The sequence below is a fragment of the Odocoileus virginianus genome, chromosome X (assembly GCF_023699985.2).
Source record: "Odocoileus virginianus isolate 20LAN1187 ecotype Illinois chromosome X, Ovbor_1.2, whole genome shotgun sequence".
Lineage (NCBI taxonomy): Eukaryota > Metazoa > Chordata > Mammalia > Artiodactyla > Cervidae > Odocoileus > Odocoileus virginianus.
In genome coordinates, this window is record NC_069708.1 from 42840707 (window position 1) to 42850787 (window position 10081).

A 10081-nucleotide genomic window follows, 5' to 3' on the forward strand; every position below is an offset into this window, starting at 1 on the left:
TACACCCAAGAAAGAACCACTCTTCTAGTGGGCTCAACCACCTATTTACTCTTCCTCTTGGTAACCTGTCAAGATGAATGGAGTTTGCATGATCTCCTGGTGGGGAAACCAGACAGGCTAAACAGTCAAGAGAGAGAGTTATCTCAACAATTCCCCGAGGTCTGGGTGGAAGAAACCGCCCCCTCCCCAGGCTTGCAAAACAAGTTCCACTGGTAATAGAACTCAAACCCAGTACAATTACATTAGTACCCTCCTTGGGCCTGTCAAACCTTCCTAAGCCATTACTCTTTATGTGACTGAAAAGGACAAGGGGGCTATGGGAGTGTTATCCCAGACTATGGGGACATGGGACAGACCCGAGGCTTATCTCTGGAAACGGCTGCACAATGGTGCCACTGGGTGGCTGGGATGCTTACAGGCAGTTGCTGCAGTTGCCTTACTGGTCCGGGAGGCAACCAAGCTGACTTTGGGTCAAGATTTGATCATAAAAGTCCCGCATGAGGTCAACACTCTCCTGCAAGTTCAGTTCAGTTCAGTCTCTCAGTCATGCCCGACTCTTTGTGACCCCATGAATCGCAGCACGCCAGGCTTCCCTGTCCATCACCAACTCCCGGAGTTTACTCAAACTCATGTCCATCGAGTCGGTGATGCCATCCAACCATCTCATCCTCTGTCATCCCCTTCTCCTCCTGCCCCCAATCCCTCCCAGCATCAGGGTCTTTTTCAATGAGCCAACTCTTCGCATGAGGTGGCCCAAGTATTGGAGTTTCAGCTTCAGCATCAGTCCTTCGAATGAACACCCAGGACTGATCTCCTTTAGGATGGACTGGGTGGATCTCCTTGCAGTCCAAGGGACTCTCAAGAGTCTTCTCCAACACCACAGTTCACAAGCATCGATTCTTCGGCAATCAGCTTTCTTTATAGTCCAACTCTCACATACATGCATGACTACTGGAAAAACTGTATCCTTGACTAGATGGACCTTTGTTGGCAAAGTAATGTCTCTGCTTTTTAGTATGCTATTTAGGTTGGTCATAACTTTCCTTCCAAGCAGTAAGCATCTTTTAATTTCATGGCTGCAATCACCATCTGCAGTGATTTTGGAGCCCAGAAAAAAAGTCAGCCACTGTTTCCCCATCTATTTGCCATGAAGTGATGGGACCAGATGCCATGACCTTAGTTTTCTAAATGTTGAGTTTTAAGCCAACATTTTCACTCTCCTCCTTCACTTTCATCAAGAGGCGTTTTGGTTCCTCTTCACTTTCTGCCATAAGGGTGGTGCCATCTACACATCTGAGGTTATTGATATTTCTCCCAGTGATCCTGTTCCTAGCTTGTATTTCTTCCAGCCCAGCATTTCTCATGATGTACTCTGCATAGAAGTTATACAAGCAGGGTGACAGTATACAGCCTTTACATACTCCTTTTCCTATTTGGAACCAGTCTGTTGTTCCATGTCCAGTTCTAACTGTTGCTTCCTGACCTGCATACAGGTTTCTCAAGAGGCAGGTCAGGTGGTCTGGTATTCCCGTCTCTTGAAGAATTTTCCACAGTTTATTGTGATCCACACAGTCGAAGGCTTTGGCATAGTCAATAATGCAGAAATAGATGTTTTTATCTGGAACTCTCTTGCTTTTTCAATAATCCAGTGGGTGTTGGCAATTTGATCTCTGGTTCCTCTGCCTTTTCTAAAACCAAATTGAACATCTGGAAGTTCATGGTTCGTGTATTGCTGAAGCCTGGCTTGGAGAATTTTGAGCATTACTTTACTAGCATGTGAGACGAGTGCAGTTGTGTGGTAGTTTGAGCATTCTTTGGCATTGCCTTTCTTTGGGATTGGAATGAAAACTGACCTTTTCCAGTCCTGTGGCCACTGCTGAGTGTTCCAAATTTGCTGGTATATTAAGTGAAGCACTTTCACAGCATCATCTTTCAGGATTTGAAATAGCTCAACTGGAATTCCATCACCTCCACTAGCTTTGTTCATAGTGATGCTTTCTAAGGCCCACTTGACTTCACATTCTAGGATGTCTGGCTCTAGGTGAGTGATCACACCATTGTGATTATCTGGGTCATGAAGATCTTTTTTGTACAGTTCTTCTGTGTATTCTTGCCACCTCTTCTTAATATCTTCTGCTTCTGTTCGGTCCATACAATTTCTGTCTTTTATCGAACCCATCTTTGCATGGAATGTTCCCTTGATATCTCTAATTTTCTTGAAGAGATCTCTAGTCTTTCTCATTCTGTTGTTTTCCTCTATTTCTTTGCATTGATCGCTGAGGAAGGCTTTCTTATCTCTCCTTGTTATTCTTTGGAACTCTGCATTCAGGTCGGAATATCTTTCCTTTTCTCTTTTGCTTTTCACTTCTCTTCTTCTCACAGCTATTTGTAAGGCCTCCTCAGTCAACCATTTTGCCTTTTTGCATTTCTTTTCCATGGGTATGGTCTTTATCCCTGTCTCCTGTACAATGTCATGAACACCTGTCCATAGTTCATCAGGCACTGTGTCTATCAGATCTAGTCCCTTAAATCTATTTTTCACTTGCACTGTATAGTCATAAGGAATTTTATTTCAGTCATACCTGAATGGTCTAGTGGTTTTCCCTACTTTCTTCAATTTAAGTCTGAATGAGAGACCCCCATCAATGGCTGTCAACATCCTGGATTACTCAATACCAGGGACTGTTATGTGAGATCCCCCATGTTACTATTGAGCCTTATCAGGCCCTAAATCCAGCCACTCTCCTTCCTGTGGGAGAAGGCGGGCCTTCACATGACTGCAAGGAAATATGCCAGCAGACCTGAGTTGAGAGACCAGCCAATCCTGGACCCAGATTTGGTCCTTTACACCAATGGCACTAGCCAGGTGAAACAAGGACAATGACTATCGGAATATGCAGTAGTCATGGAAGAATCCATTGTTGAGGCTAGCTCTCTGCCATTACACTGGTTTTCTCAATGGGCCAAATTATATTTTCTAATCCAGGCCCTACAGCTGTCAAAAGGCAAGAAAACAAACATTTCCAGACTCCAGGTATGCTTTTACCACACTATATGTACACAGGGCTCTGTATAAGGAGAGAGGCCTTTTGACAGCTAGGGAAAATGATATTAAAAATAAAGAACTTAAGACTCTATTAGATGCTGCTTGAGAACCAGAAAGGGTTGCAGTCATGAATTGCTGAGAACATTAAAAAGAGGTCACCCCCTGGACTCGGGGAAACAGACTGACTGATGAGACCACTAATAAGCAGTCGAAGGCTTGGGAGTGACATGTGAAGCCCCTATTAAAGCTCTTGTATTGGTTGGGCTGCCTGAGATAACGCTGGACTCTCCAAAATACACTGAAGCCCAAAACCAACTAGCCAAAGTGGAGGGGGCCAACAAGACTGAAAAGGAATGATGGGAATTGCCAACTGTCAAATTATTGGTACCAGAGGAACTGGCACCCACTCTGGTAAGCCAAATACACAAAGCAACCCGCCTAGGCCATGATAAACGGGAAGAACTAATTTGAAAATATTTCTTGTTTCCCTGCCTCTCTTCCCTATGCAGGACAGAATCTCAGAACTGCACTGCCTGCTTACAGGTCAGTTCTGCCTCTCGGCCCAGACAGAGACCTCTGGGGATTCAGCTAAAAGGCACACTGCCCTTTGAACACCTGGAAGTGGACTTCACTGAAATGAAACTTCACTGACATTACTGTTACTTGCTAATCATGGTATGCACATTCTTGGGATGGGCAAAAGCTTTTCCTATCTGGACTGAAAGAGCATCAGAAGTAGTCTGGTGCCTACCTAGGGAGATAGTTCCCAGATGTAGATTTCCTGCCAGCATTGGATCAGACAATGACCCAGCTTTCATAGCTGATTTAGTTCAACAAGTAAGCAAAACTTATAAACATCAAATGGAAATTACATACAGCATATAGGCTCTAGAGTCCTGGGATGGTGGAAGGAACCAACCGGACACTTAAAGAGACACTCTCCAAGCGGATCATAGAGACTGACTGCTCCTGCGTGGACTTGTTTCCAACGGCTTTGCTCAGACTCAGGATGACCCCAAGGTCCCATGTCTATTCTCCGTATGAAACTGTGTATGGAAGGCCCCCTCCCTTAATAAAACAGGTGTCAACAAATTTGCCTCAGGTAAGGGGATATGAGATTTCATACCAGATAGAAAAATTGGGTAAGGTAATAAATCAGGTAACTAAGTCTGTACAAGAAAGGGTGCTGTTCCCCCTTGGGGAACAGATTGATGAATTTGTGCCCAGGGATCAGGCGTGGGTCAAGGACTGAAAACACGACTCCTTGGCCCCACATTGGAAGGGTCCATACACTGTTGTTCTAATGACCCCTACTGCAGTTAAATGCAGGTGCCACTCCCTGGATCCACCACATGAGGATAAAGGGACATACCACGCAGACCCAGAAAACGCAGAATGGACTGTCCAGAGGGACCCCACTGACCCTCGAGAGACTAAGATTATCCTTAAGAAGAAGAAGGAAAACAAGATCCTAGACAAGCCCCTTCAGGATGAAGCCAGATAATCAAATCCTGCTGCTTGGCCTCATCAACGTGATTTTGAATTTAACTTCCATTTCAACTCAGGACAATGTTCTCATCTCATGGGCACATTCCTACACAGACTTCCACAACACCAGCAACTGCTGGGTATGTGGGGCTATGCCTCTGTCTGTGATGAATGGACTTCCTTCGTGAGTGTCACCGCTCCGCCAAGGAGATTTTAAACCACTCTGCTCTTTTCTGCAGCGACAAAAAGAGACTTTCTTTTCTCTTGTCAATCATAATCTCTCCCTGCTCTCTTGGTGTAGGCCAGACCTACAGTTGATAGACTCAGGTCATGGGATTACATTTGATGTAAACACCAGTTTCATAAAAGTATCAAAAGCCTGTATCTCATATTTAAAGAATAAAAAGGGAAAAAGTTCCCTGACCAGCAAGGGAGAACAGGCCTCTAGGTATGTTGAACAATTCTACCAAGTCTGGGATCAATATTTCTGGATGACCCCAGAAAAGGGTCAACTAATTACTCCCACCGCTATATGCCAGGAACAAAAAGAATAAAAGGTAAGGTTTAGTGATCATCATTAGACCCAAAAGAACTAAAATATATGGAGTATCTATCCCCCAAACAATGTAAATGACCATTCAAGGTCACATACCACCCCAAACAGTCCTTCCATTGGCCAGGCTCTGATTGGAAATATAACCCTGGTATCCACTGGGTGGCACCCAGTGGAATCTAATGGCTTTAGGGGCCTAACCTTTGGCCTTGGTTACCAATCGGCTGGGTAGGCTACGGCACACTGGGGTTTGTTTTTGCCCATGGCAGCATAAAGCCTAACCTATAACAAGCCCCGGAAAATATACCTTACTTGCATGCTAGGTGGACAAGGTCTGTGTTTCAATGGTATAAGTATATCGCTGCCTTATTTGTACTTTCTTTAGGGACAACAGATATGCTTAAAGTAGAAACCTTGACTAATTTCACAAACAGGCCCTCCTAGATAGTGCTAAAGCCATGCAAGCCTTAAATGAAAAACAAATCCAAATGAGAAAAGCAGTAATTCAAAGCAGAATGGCTTTGGACATGCTCACAGCTGCTCAACGAGGGACCGGTACCATAATTAAGGTTGAATGTTGTGTATATATTTCTGATTTATCTGGCAGTGTATCAGCTGCTTTAGATGGCATGAAAAACCAGGGAAAAGCAATGTCAAATGAAAACATTCCTTTCTGGACTTTGGTCCTATCTGAGGTGAAGGGTGATTTTTGGAAAACTATATTTACCATTGTTACAGTTGCCTTGATAGTTCTGCTTTGTGGACCCTGCCTTTTACAATGCATTATGAACTTTATAACCTAAAGATTGGTATCATTCTCCCAAATTGGTGGTTGGAGAGCCAGGGTGCAATATATCCTTATGAGTGATGATCATACTATGAGTTAAGAACATCAAGGGGGGGGGGGGGGGATGAAGGAGGAAACAGACAGAACAGGCTCCATCGGTTTTTTTTTTTTTTTTTTCCTTTTCAGGCTCCATCTTGAAAGCAGGACTCCATCTTTAGCCAGACTGTAGACTTTGAACTATATGCCCAGTACTTATGGAAACAACATACCAATTGGAAAAACTAGACACCGCCCCCCCCCACCCCTCCAAGGAAGAGCCCCAGGGCTCATACCTAGACTCTCCGTTGCCTAAAAGAATACCCTAATTATCTGTATAACTGAATAGAATCATAAATTCTATTATGCTTGTTGGAGTATGACCACAGGCCTATTGACAATTGTCCACTGCTAGCTACCTAGGCTTAAGGCATATGAATCACGGATTAACTTTGATTGTATCTTTCTTTTCCTTTGTTCAGGCCAGTTTCAGAGAATTTGGGGAGGTGGGTTTGAGCACGTACACTTAGGGTATATAAGGTTTTCACAAAAACTGGTGGGGTCCTTGGCTAAGAGGAGACTCTGCCTTGGGCCCACCAGTGTGATAAACTGCACTCCACGGTCTGCATTGTCTTTCTGAGTGAATTTGTTTTCCAGAACGCATGGGTACAACAGCCCTTCAAATGCATAGTCTCAGTATTAACTACAGGGTTTTAATCTGTTGAGCCTGTCACTTCCAGAGTGGTCCCCCCTTCTTTATTTAGGCTTCCTCTGTTTGCAAGTCTCTTCAGTGTCTAATGTCTGTGCTGATAGGAGGGGCTGAAGGTGCCTACTTATTTAGGCTCACTTGTTCAATTGTGCTGTGGAGAGGGAGGGATACTGCAAACAAATACCACTGGCATGTGTGGGTTCATACCAGTGGATGAACCACACTGGCTTTGCCACCACCCAGTGTAGCATGTACTTGCCGGGTCCAAGGTGCTCAAGTTCCAGGTTGCTCTATAAGGGCACTGTCCCAAGTGTACCCTACATTTCATGTACTTCCCAGGTCTAAACCACTCAGGTTGTTGGATGTTCTGCAAGGGCACCGATCCAGATGTGCTGTGTGTTTTGTGCCCTTCCCAGGTCCAAGCTACTCATGCAACTGGGTGCTTGGTGAGCCCACTGTCCTAGGTGGGCCATGTGTCTTATGCACGTCCTTAGTACCAGCCACTCAGTTTCCCAGGTGTGCCATAAGGGCACAGTCCCAGGTGTGCTGTGTGTCTCCTCTGCAGTGCTAATCTCAGTCTGTGACACCCCTGGCAGATGTGAACCATCCAGGATCCCAGACATGGTTATCAACTGGCAGCCTGCTCACAGTTTGGGAGATGTGGTCTCTGGGGCTGAGATTGCAGCAGCTCTTTTGCCTTCTGGTTCTGATTGCCACACACCTGTCTCTCTGCTTCTGGGGAGGTAGGGTTCTAAACAGCACCCAGCTTGCTCTCCTTTGGTATTCACTACAAACCTTTTTTCTTTGAGCATGCCAGGTGTCACCATGAGGTATTAGAGTCTTTTGCAGGAAAGGATTTTTTTTTTTTTTTCCTCTCTGTTTATCCCATGGTTTGGGTTGCTATGTCACCTTAGCTCCCTGAGATTGTCCTTAGGTCATTCAAGCCCAGTCCTTACCTCAAGGATCAAAGATGCAGCCTGCGGACATGAGTCTCTGAGCCAGTTCTCTGCTGGTAATCGCAGTTAGGTGTGGATTCTGTGGGATTTTTTTCCCCCCACTGGTTATGTTGTCCTCTGATTTAAACTTATACAACGCTGTATATCAATTATATTTCAGTAAAACTGGAACAACAACAACAACAAAACCACAATGAGATACTACCTCACACATGTTAGAATGGCTATTATCAAACACATAAGAGAGATTTCAAAGTAAGCAGAGTCTTAATTTTATCAACCTTGACTTTTCTGAGCATGGAGAGCACAAACAAGGAGGACAACACCACAGAGAAGTCTGAAGAATATAGGAGTTGCTAACTTACATCATTAGAAGTTGAAAAGGGAGAGGGAACTTCGGGTGAAGCAGATAGCAAAAATGTCTGCACAGGGGGCCAAAAGAAAAAGAGATTTAAAAAAAAAAATAGCACAGCTTGCAATCCAGGAGACACATCACTATGTCTAAAGACACCAACGCCAATCCCCATTTCCCCTCTACCTTCTGTCCTGAAGCCTGTCAACCTGGTCTATAGGGATGTCATTTGTGTTTGGTGCCAGCAGTTAAAACTGAGCACCAAAGGCTGGGAACTAGATGCATATAAACGACCCTGTGAATATGCCTATCCTCATCAAAAAAAAAAAAAAAAAAAACAAAAACAAAAAAAAAAAACATTCCTGCCAGAGCCCAGGAGGCCAGAATCCTGTCCCTAACGAAAAGGAACTACCACTGGAATGCTCTGTTGAGAGAATGCATCTTCTGAACGGGCTGCTCATCCTGCAGAGGAGTCACCTGCCCTTGATGGAGCTCCTCCGCCTTCTGAGGGAGTTGTATCAACTTCTGCCCCCTACCCAGAGGCTGGGTTGAGGGGCACATGAGTCAGCCATGGGTGTACATGTGTTTCCCATCCTGACCCTCCCTCCCACCTCCTTCCCCATCCAATCTCTTAGGGTCATCCCAGTGCACCAGCCCTGAGCCCCCTGCCTCATGCATTGAACCTGGACTGGCGATCTATTATACATATGATAATATACATATTTCAATGTTTTTCTCTCAAATCATCTCACCCTCACCTTCTCCCATAGAGTCCAACAGTCTGTTTTTTACATCTGTGTTTCTTTTGCAGCCTCGCATATAGGGTCATCGTTACCATTTTTCTAAATTCCATATATGTGTGTTAATATACTCTATTGCTATTTTTCTTTCTGACTTACTTTGCTCTGTATAATAGTCTCCAGTTTCATCCGCCTCATTAGAACTGATTCAAATTCATTCCTTTAATAGCTGAGTAATATTCCATTGTGTATATGTACCACAGCTTTCTTATCCATTCATCTGCCGATGGACATCTAGGTTGCTTCCATGTCCTGGCAATTGTAAACTGTGTCACAATGAACATTGGCGTACACGTGTCTCTTTCAATTCTGGTTTCCTCGGTGTGTATGCCCAGGAGTGGGATTGCTGGGTCATATGGCAGTTCTATTTCCAGCTTTTTAAGGAATCTCCACACTGTTCCTCATAGTGGCTGTACTAGTTTTCATTCCCACCAACAGTGTAAGAGGGTTCCTTTTTCTCTGCACCCACTCCAGCATTTATTGTTTGTAGACTTTTGGATAGCAGATCAGTTTTCCCAGCACCACTTGTTAAAGAGATTGTCTTTTCTCCATTGTATATTATTGCCTCCTTTGTCAAAGATAAGATGTCCATAGGTGCGTGGATTTATCTCTGGGCTTTCTATTTTGTTCCATTGATCTATGTTTCTCTCTTTGTGCCAGTACCATACTGTCTTGATGACAGTTGCTATGTAGTATATACTGAAGTCAGGCAGGTTGATTCCTCCAGTTCCATTCTTCTTTCTCAAGACTGCTTTGGCTATTTGAGGTTTTTTGTAATTCCATACAAATTGTGAAATTATTTGTTCTAATTTTCTGAAAAAAAAATTGGTAGCTTGAAAGAGATTGCATTGACTCTATACATTACTTTGGATAGTATAGTCATTTTCACTATATTGATTCTTCCAATCCATGAACATCAGGTATTCAATCTTATCATAACAAGGCAAGATACAAGCATGAATGTGTTTCCTAATATGATACAATGTATCATTGATAATTTACAGGTAAACAGTCAGTCCTGATAATGCCTTTTATCTCAGCATAATTAGGTGAGCTTTGAAGCTTCTGAACTGTGGTGTTGGAGAAGGCTCTTGAGAGTCCCTTGGACTACAAAAAGATCCAACCAGTCAATCCTAAAGGAGATCAGTACTGGGTGTTTATTGGAAGGACTGATGTTGAAGCTGAAACTCCAATACTTTGGCCACTTGATGCAAAGAGTGACTCATTTGAAAAGAACCAGATGCTGGGAAGGACTGGGGGAAGGAGAAGAAGGCGATGACAGAGGATGAGATAGTTGGATGGCATCATCAACTCAATGGGCACGAGTTTGGGTAAGCTCCGGGAGTTGGTGATG

At 44.0% G+C, this 10081-nt stretch overlaps 1 pseudogene; it reads left to right on the plus strand.

The window, feature by feature from the left end:
• Positions 1–7872: 7872 nt before the first annotated feature.
• On the plus strand, positions 7873–8490 carry LOC110151656 (developmental pluripotency-associated protein 4-like; annotated as a pseudogene).
• The last annotated feature ends 1591 nt before the right edge of the window (positions 8491–10081 follow it).